Source organism: Triticum dicoccoides, chromosome 2A (assembly GCF_002162155.2).
Source record: "Triticum dicoccoides isolate Atlit2015 ecotype Zavitan chromosome 2A, WEW_v2.0, whole genome shotgun sequence".
In the NCBI taxonomy this organism is placed as follows: domain Eukaryota; kingdom Viridiplantae; phylum Streptophyta; class Magnoliopsida; order Poales; family Poaceae; genus Triticum; species Triticum dicoccoides.
Genome location: NC_041382.1, coordinates 753,227,839 through 753,237,927, shown reverse-complemented (window position 1 = coordinate 753,237,927; position 10,089 = coordinate 753,227,839). Strand labels below are relative to the sequence as shown.

The 10,089-nt window shown below is 40.8% G+C and overlaps 1 pseudogene; it reads right to left on the bottom strand.

Annotated features, from left to right (window-relative positions):
• LOC119358318 overlaps window positions 1–7,320 on the bottom strand; it is a 76,884-nt pseudogene extending 69,564 nt beyond the window's left edge.
• Between the last annotated feature and the right edge of the window lie 2,769 nt (window positions 7,321–10,089).

Genomic DNA, 10,089 nt, shown 5'->3' with positions numbered 1-10,089 from the left:
CTTTTCAACAGCCCAAAGGGCGGGAAGCGGTGGCCTTTGGTCCCGGTTGGTGGCACCAACCGGCCATTGGTCCCGGTTGGTGGCACCAACTGGGACTAAAGGGGGTGCATTAGTTCCGGTTGGTGCCACGAATCGGAACCAATGCACCCCTTTAGTCCCGGTTTGTGCCACAAACCGGGACCAAAGGCCTTGCATAGTCGGGTGGTGGTGGGAGTTTAGTCCCACATCGCTAGTCGAGAGGGGCGCGCAGTGGTTTATAAGCCCCACTGTTGCACCCCTCTCGAGCTCTCTGCATTGCAGGCTTACGGACCTAATTGTGACTGTTGTGCCTGATGGGCCTACTGGGCCTTCTGCGGGCCTGAATCCTGGCCCATTGATGGGTTTATAGTCGTATTCAGGCTGTGGTGGCCTAGTAGCTGGCAAATTTTTTATTTTTTATTTTTTTATTTTTTTGTTTTGTTTCTACTTACAACAAAATGCTTATTTATTTTATTTTATTTTGTTTCTAATTACTTATTTTTTTTATTTTATGATAATATTTTTGCTATTAAAGTTTCTAACAAAAAAAGTTCTTTATGAAAATTCTTTTTTGCTTTTAATGATTTTGAACATAAAATACTTTGATAATTTTAGTTGCATCAATTTTATATAATTTTAGTTTCATAAATTTCAGAGGTTGCTTATAATGTTTTGAACAGAAAAGACTTTGATATTTTTAGTTTCATAAAGTTTATTTATGTTATTAAATTTTATTTTATTTTATTTTGTTTCTACTTATATATTCTATTAAAGCTTATATTATTTTGTTTCAAATTACTTATTTATTTTATTTTATGATAATTCTTTTTACTGAAAGACCCTGAAATTCGTTATTTTTCATGCATTTACTGATTATTTTGAGATATAAGGCCCTGAAATTGAAAAGCACTACAAATGAACTCTGAAAAGATTGAAACTTGGCATGGTATCATCATTTCACCCACATAGCATGTGCAAGAAAGTAGAGAGGCTTGCGGCAAAAACTAGATGCACTTCATGTACAAAATGCACACTCTCTTTCGAAGTATCACGGTTTCACGGAAACTCGTTTGTTACGAAGGGATTTCATTTTTTGAACTTATTTGAACCCATACTTTTTCTGTGTTCAAAATGCACCATTCAAAGCCACATCATCAATTTTTAACCCTTTCTGACTTCATTTGTTACTTTTCATGCATTTACTGATTATTTTGAGCTATAAGACCCTGAAATTGAAAAGCACTACAAATAAACTCTGAAAAGGTAGAAAGTTGGCATGGTATCATCATTTCACCCACATAGCATGTGCAAGAAAGTAGAGAGGCTTACGGCAAAAACTGGATGCACTTCGTATACAAAACGGACAATCTCTTTCGAAGTATCAGGGTTTCATACGGAAACTCGTCTGTTACAAAGGGATTTCATTTTTTAAACTTATTTGAACTCCATACTTTCTTTGTGTTCAAAATGCACCATTCAAAGCCACATCATCAATTTTCAATCATTTCTAACTTCATTTGTTATTTTTCATGCATTTACTGATTATTTTGAGCTATAAGACCCTGAAATTGAAAAGCACTACAAATGAACACTGAAAAGGTTGAAACTTGGCATGGTATCATCATTTCACCCACATAGCATGTGCAAGAAAGTAGAGAGGCTTACGGCAAAAACTGGATGCACTTCGTGTACAAAATGTACAATCTCTTTTGAAGTATCAGGATTTCATACGGAAACTCGTCTGTTACAAAGGGATTTCATTTTTTTGAACTTATTTGAACTCCATACTTTTTCTGTGTTCAAAATGCACCATTCAAAACCACATCATAATTTTCAACCCTTTCTGACTTCATTTGTTATTTTTCATGCATTTACTGATTATTTTGAGCTATAAGACCCTTAAATTGAAAAGCACTACAAATGAACTCTGAAAAGGTTGAAAGTTGGCATGGTATCATCATTTCACCCACATAGCATGTGTAAGAAAGTAGTGAGGCTTACGGCAAAAACTAGATGCACTTCATGTATAAAATGCACCATTCAAAGTCACATCATCAATTTAGTACATATAGCTCTCATGGATAGATAAGTGACCAAATTAATAGAAGTTCATCATCACATTAAAAACAAAGTACATATATAGTTCTCATTGAACAACATATAGCTCTCTAGAGCATCTAGTTAAACCATACATTGAAACTATGTGAAACCTTTCAGTGCAACAATAAATGTGATCATAATCACAACCAAGGTAAAAATTGATCCAACGGCATAATGATACCAAGCCTCGGTATGAATGGCATATTTTCTAATCTTTCTCATCTTCAACCGCATTGCATCTATCTTGATCTTGTGATCATCGACGACATCCGCAACATGCAACTCCAATATCATTGTCTCCTCCTCATTTTTTTTATTTTTTCCTTCAAGTAATTGTTTTCTTCTTCAACTAAATTTAACCTCTCGACAATAGGGTCGGTTGGAATTTCCGGTTCAACTACCTCCTACATAAATAAAATCTATGTCAACTTGATGGGAATAATTGTCATAAACAATAAAAGAACCAAATAGTTATAAAAGATAATATATACCACATCCGAATCATAGCCAGGACGAGGGCCAACGGGGGCGGATACCAAAACCATCGCACTATATAATAACAAGCAATAATAAAAGTAAGAAAATTAGACAAGTATCTATCTAAAGTAAGAATTTTTTTTCCTTCAGAAGAAGATAAGAGGCTCACCACAGTGGTGCAGGCGACGAGATCGGCGCGGGCGATCGACGGCGGTGAAGACAGGGACGGGACGTGACGGACTGCTAAACCTAAACAAATCTCGGGGAAAATGGAGCTTGGAGGTCGAGCTTCGAGAGGAGAAAGCTTAACTAGCATGGCTTGGGCATTTCATCGAACACCTCGTGTGCATAGGAGGTGAGCTAGAGCACCCAAATGCCCTCTCGTCGCCGGCCAGAAAAAACAAAGCACTGTGGAGTGCTCTGGTGCGGCAACGGGGTATATATAGGCAACTCATTTGTCCCGGTTCATGGCTGGAACCGGGACTAAAGCCCAGCCTTCTGTCCCAGTTCGAGCCAAGAACCGGGACCAATGTTTGTGGGCCAGGAGCAAGGCCCATTGGTCCCGGTTCGTGCCTGGAACCGGGACAAATGAGTCCATACAAACCGGGAACAATGCCCACGAGGCCCCGGCTGGCCCCCTGGGCTCACGAACCGGGACAAATGCATCCATTGGTCCCGGTTCGTGGAAGAACCGGGACTAATGGGCTGGCCAGGCCCGAACGAAAGCCCCTTTTTCTACTAGTGTAACAATCTCCAAGAGAAGGACCCCAAAGCTATAAGTGTCCGATTTCACAGAAAATGTACCTCCCATGGCATATTCTGGGGACATGTAACCACTGTTTAAAACATTCGACAAGTCAGCAAGGAATGTACAAAACACGCTATACTAAACCATATTAAAATAGGGCGCTAAGAGTTCATTAGTATACCAGTTACTTACTATGTTCCGACGACCCGGGTTGTGTTAGCATGATTCTGGTTTGCACCAAAGATTCTTGCCATACCAAAATATGAAATTTTAGGAATCATTTCTGTATCCAACAAAATGTTGCTCGCTTTGAGATCTCTGTGAATTATCGTTAATCTTGAATCTTGATGAAGATAAAGAAGGCCTCTTGCTATTCCTTTAATTATTTTAAACCGTGTCAACCAATCGAGCACATGTTTTCGTGCATGATCTTTCATGGTCAAAATGAAAGGAAACAAGTCATCATGAATACCATTTTGGTTCATGTAAAAAACTGTATGTAATCAACAAACTAGCACATACCAAAAAGAAAGGCATCCAACTTTTGTTAGTTATGTACTCGTCGACCAATAACGTCTCATCTTCATGAATGCAGCAGCCGAGAAGTTTGACTAGATTCTTGTGCTGCAGTTTTGGAATGAGAACTACTTCATTTTTGAACTCCACTATACCTTGCCCAGAACTCTTACTAAGCTTTTTGACAGCAACTTCTTTTCCACCTTCCACTGTGCCCTACATTTTTTGGAAATGGAGGTATACCCCCGGCCTCTGCATCATGATGATGTATGCGGCCCTTTTATTAAAAATTCAGAAAGTATCATCATAAAGGTATTATAGCTCGCAAACGAAGCAAAACATAGCACGTAAAACTGAAAAATACAAGCGGACGGTGATAATAAGGACAAGCTCTCTAGACTCCTATCCTGTATGCGAACGCCATCCGAACCGGTTGAATATAACCTGAGCCACCATCTCTCATCGGTTGCACCCAGTAAGCAAAGGCTCCCTGGAGTCCATAGGAGTGAGTAAGGACCACGTACGGATCCAAGCTATAGCTCTGAAGATAACCTGCAAAAAAGTTAAGTTGTGTTGTCTATTAAAAATCATATCATTTCTGCAGTTCCATATAGCCCATAGTAACGCACATATTTCAATCTGAATACGAGCTGCCGTGATCTGTTCAACCCCAGTTAACCACGTCCCAAACAAAGACGCAATATCTGCTGGAGGATTGATATTAAAAGCTATATGAATCGTTCTCCAAAGTAAGTTGGCAAGTGGGCATTCAATGAATAAATGTTGTATTGTCTCATCCTGAGCATAAAAACAACACCGCGAGTTGCCTACCCATCGCCTCTTAAGTAAGTTGTCATTTGTGAGTATTACTTGCTTGTGGACAAACCACATAAAAATTTTAATCCGCAAAGGAACCTTAACCTTCCATATATGAAGTGACCTTGAGATGGGGCCAGAATTAACCAGATCCGTATAGAAGGATCTCATCGTAAATATCCCATTGTGCCCTACATGATCGAACTTTTTCAATGGAGCCAAAAATGGAAATTAACATTTTCGCACCTATGTGTAACATTTTTACATGAAGAGATGTGTTTTTCAATTGAGCCCATGAGATAATTTTCAACTCTAAAATCGTTTCCTCTGTACCACCAATGACAAGACTAACCCATCATGTTACCTTGTAAACTTTGCCAAAACCTCCACGTCCAAGCAAATTGGAATCCGCAAAAAAATTTGTTCCTGAAAGTATGTCTTCATAGATAAAACATGGAAATTCTGTATTTTTGCCTTCTAGTGAGTTGGATGTGCTAATGTATCCTAGCATCAGTTTCTTCTGGTATTTCTTCTTTCCCCATTTGCCTGTTAATTAGGACATCCACTTACTCTTGCACTAATGTAATATGTCAAAAAGAAGTCGATATTTGTTACTTTACCTCTATATTTGTATATCCAGATGAAGACTATGCATGCTAGTAGTAGCAGACATGATATAATGGGGAGTACAATCTTTACTGGACCGATTTCCTTGTCGACCGCAGAAATACGACCAATCAGAAATTCAGAATTAACTTCCATAAGTACCATGACGGATTTTGTGAAGCTAATTAGGCACCTGGACTATTGTTATTTCTTAACCTGAACTACCAGGGCCAGTGGTAAATCAAAGATTTGACCATCTTAAAAAATGGTAGTTGATCTTGCAAATATGCATTGGACACTATTGTCAATTCAAGAGAAAAAATAGCAACTAGCTATGGCCGTATGGGAAAGTTAAGACATGGAATCTGGAAAGAATTGTCAATGAATTTGAAAGTGAAGGCCAGAAGTAATTGAACAACCTAGCAATTGTAAAATGATATTAAAAGGAATGCCGTGTTTATTTAAACAAGAGGACCTTCCATATGTATTCCTTCCAGTTTCTAAACAACGTGATGTTCTTGATAAGGAACTTCTAAAACTTTGACTACTGATACTGCTTGATATATTTAGATTGGATATCTTGAAAATGGTATGGTTAGATATTTTTTGAAATTATTTTTATAGTACTACAATCTTTTTTGGTTAAATATGTATTGATAGATACTAACAATAGAGTTAAAATCATTACTGACTAGGTAAAAACAAGAGGGCATGGAACACCGAATACCAGGATTGGCAAGTCGGAGGGCACACCCCGAGCACGAGGAGACTCGTGTGCTGGTGGTTCCGAACCAAAAAAAAGTCGGAGGTACAGGTTCTCGCCAACGGTTCTCTTCTGAGCATCAATAAGCTCCCCTGACCAAACTAAGCACCTTGACGGGTCAGCCATAGCACCTCCGCTACTCAAGTTGGCATAAGCATACGCTGTACACGAGCAATTGTTGATGCACTCAGCTGCACAGTCATCCAACTTTCTGTTGCGTATATGCAAGAACATGTCAGGAACCTTCATTCGAGGAAAAGACGCGAAATGACTTTTCTTGCTGCATTCAGCGCTTCTTTTCTCTGACATCCTTTAAAAGAGTTAGTACTGTCGACGGGCTCAAACCCATCAAAGCACTGACATGTTGGAATGGCCTTGGTGAAGTCACAATAGCCAAATGGGCCACAAGAGGCGTAGAGATCGCAAGCACTATTGGGGTGCTCATTGATGACTGTCCATGACATGGAGTGATCGTCCCAGCCTAGAGCCTTCAACTTGCCAGTGTAGTCAAGCATGATGTGCATGAACGGTGAGTTGTTGGAGACGGCGAACGTGTAACTGAACTCGTCTCCAGAGTTGACAACTGTTTGGTACAATGTGGAGCTAGTGTTGGTTAGAAGTGTGCGGCCGGACACCGACACACCGTCCCACACAATGATACGACAATATAGCCTAGCCTTGTTCAACGTTACCAACTGAAGGTCTGGGGATCTTGGGTCGCCGCTGCATGAGAAGTCCCCAGAAGATGGTTCATCGGGGCCCTTCCAAGCAACAAGACGTGTGACGATTTGTGCCTTATAGCTCACCAAAAATCTCATGTTTGGAAGGACGGTGTCGGTCGGATGATCGAAGCTCAACCATATGTCCTGGTCGCCCGAAGACCGGAGGACAAAGTTCCCTAAGTTGAGTAGTACTGCATAAGCTCCTGGCGCCCCAGAAGTGACATTGCTTCCTGCCATCCAAATAATACGGCCTTCGGAGTCTGATAATACCATGCGAGAATTGTTAGTTACCTTGAGCATCATGGACGAAGGGTGTTGATGATTAGGCTGTCTCGGTTGGCGATCCACACGACGGTCTGTGGCCCGGGGAGGCTGTGGTACCATATGCCAAGGTAAAAACTCTTGTTGGAGCTTGTCGGGGAGAAGAAGCCCAGAGCAAAGTCCCCGCTCTCGGAAATGAGCATCTCGCCATGGGTGAGTGGCTTGGCTTGTGTGAGCTGGTCATCCGCGCTGCAGAATGAACTCAAGATTAGGAGGAAGAAGATGGGGATCATCTGCTTGCGCCGGCAGGCACAGATATAGATGAAAGATGGCAAAGTCTAGAACTAATGGAACTAGTTGATAATTAAGGATAAAAACATCAAGGTCGACATAGACCATATATAGCACAGGAGAGCAGAGCAGACTCAAAAGTCTATGGTATAGATAAATACATCAAGGTTGGCAATTGACATAGACCTATATATAGCACATATGGCCAGACGACAAGTCTCCAACGACAGTGCTGCACGCTTAAAGAATATTCGTCACTACGGGGCCAGATTGGAGTCTACGCTCCACACTGAGAGGATGACAGGGGAAAATTCGCGGCATGTGATTGTGAGTTTGCTTGCTGCAGCACTAATGACAATATTTGACTGATAAGTCATGAGCTTGACATGTGTGTGGTAGCCTGGTATGGCTTGTGTTATTTCGGGGCTCTGTATATAGAGCTCGACGTCATGGGCATCTCGAAGGATTTGAAGATTATCAAAGTGGCAAAGTCCGGATTCGAGACTAATCAACAGAGACGGCAATGTGAACAGCCCTTTTCAGGGACCTTGACTAGTACTGATGGTTTGACGAGAGCAGGCCAACAAGTCTCATAGACTTAAACGCTGCTCTAGGTACGCCTAAAGAAAATCGTTACTACTCCCTAACAATTCAAACTGGACTAGAGTGGCAGCTTGAGAGGGTGACCGGGAAACCTCATGATCACGCGCTCGTCGCAGCAGGGGATAATGCATTGCTTTGATATCATCAGAGCCGGTGGCGGGTGGTCGCGTACGGAGCCATGCGTTTTTTCTGAGCAACTGGTAGAGGCTTTTCCTATTCATCAAGAGGGAGTAGAATTGACCGGTTAATAAGCTAACACCAGTTGGTTAATTAAGGGAAAACCAAGCAAAACCCCGTACTGCATGGCCCACCAACAGGTATGGAGCCCTGATCAATGATGCCTGCACACCGGCAAGGAACACTACAACAGGTATGGAATCCATGCAGCTAGAAAGAGAGGCTAGAACCAAAATGGAAACCTTCTGACCTCCGTAGAAGACGAGAAGCTGTGTAATCAGGTTTGCGATTTTTGTCCTGTTTTCCCTTCATATTTTTTTGTTGAATTTATTTTGTTCTTGGTTAAGATGGATGACAATATCGAACATGGCATCTTTACGTTTTCATCATAGGAAATATTCTCATTCCATCCGAATGTCCTTGGTCTCGCCTACCTTGATCATAGCCATCCAACAATCCTATTCTAATTTATTGAAATATTAAACCCTAGCCTTGGCTTTACAAAGGAACCCTCATCTACTTTGCTTGCAAGATTATACAAAAAGAATCACAGTAGTTATTCAATGCATATAAAATCTAGATTTGCAAAAAAAGATGCTATCTCCAATGCAATATTTTTTAATTAAAAGTAATTACCTTTCCTGCACATTTGAGCTGAGAAATTCATGAAAATTTGTGGAGATATTTCTACTACTATACTTGACCTCTAGTAAAAATATCGGGTTAAATTGAATAGTGGATCATCCTTGTCTACTCACTCCACCATATTTTTAGCTCCACATGTTTTTGGATGCTCCCCTTAAATTCTTGGCTTGTTGTTGGTCAGTTGGTCACTAACCCCGCCTACTTAATTCAAGAACTTATACCAACAAGCATTCAAGAGGTTGACACTTACTCCTTTGGTGAAAAGCCACTCCTTTCACCATTTGGCAATTATCCTGTTTTGCCATATTACGAAGCAACTACCCTATCTGTTGCTATGAAAAAGGCCACAAAAATCAGAGAGATTACTCCATCTATACCTTGATAAAATCAACTAAAATATTTGTTCCATGGTATATTCTTTTTTCATAAACCATAAATGCCACCTTTTGCACAAAATGCCAAATATAAAGCAACCAATATTTGACCATCAAACTTTGTCACCTTTCTCACCTTCCCTGCCAACCTGGTTCTCTAGAAGATGGGCTTGAATGGAGTAGTAGAAATGTCAACACCACCAATCAAAAACCTCTACCATAAATTTTGCATTTTAGTTGCTAGCGTTGAACTTGTGATGTGCTTTTGTATTCTAACCCTTCTACCATCCTAAGCATATTCAGTGGCACACACTTCCTAAAAAATGTGTCCATGTTCATTGCAAAAATAGTTTTGCTAAATCACATCTAGATGAGAATTACATATGCCACATCTAACTGCTCAATTACACGATGTAAAACGCCAAGATTCGTGTCGCTCTCTTTGTCGTGTGGCTTCGTTGTCAATCCCCCGCACAGCCACGCTCGTGAGAACCTGCTGGGTTGTGTTGGATTTTTAGTTCCCTTGTCGTGGGCTTTAGCTGGGTTATGGGTTGTCTTTTCTATGGGGAGCAACTAGTTAACAAGCGCTCCTTCGGGAGCCTCGCAACGATCAGCGCCACTTGGCGCGCTCTCAGCCATTCGCCACATGTCGCGCTCTGGACGCTCCCTTCGGATTTTTTTTATTTTTACGCATGCGTTTTTGGCTTTTTAAACGGATTTTTTCGGGTTTTTTGACGTTTTGGTTTTGCCCCAGTCTTTCTTAGCTTTTCGATCAAAAAAATTTCAAAAAAAAAATTGCACGAAAAAAACGTGTTTTCTTTTATTTTCCTTTCGCGAAAGTTACAGTTTTTCTTCCGCGAGAGGCACGGTTGTGCTTTAGCGAGAGTCACGGCCGTGCCTTTCGGAAACGGGAAAAAAACGCGTTTTCTGTTTTTTTTTTCTTTCGCGAGAGTCACGGTTTTGCTTCCGCGA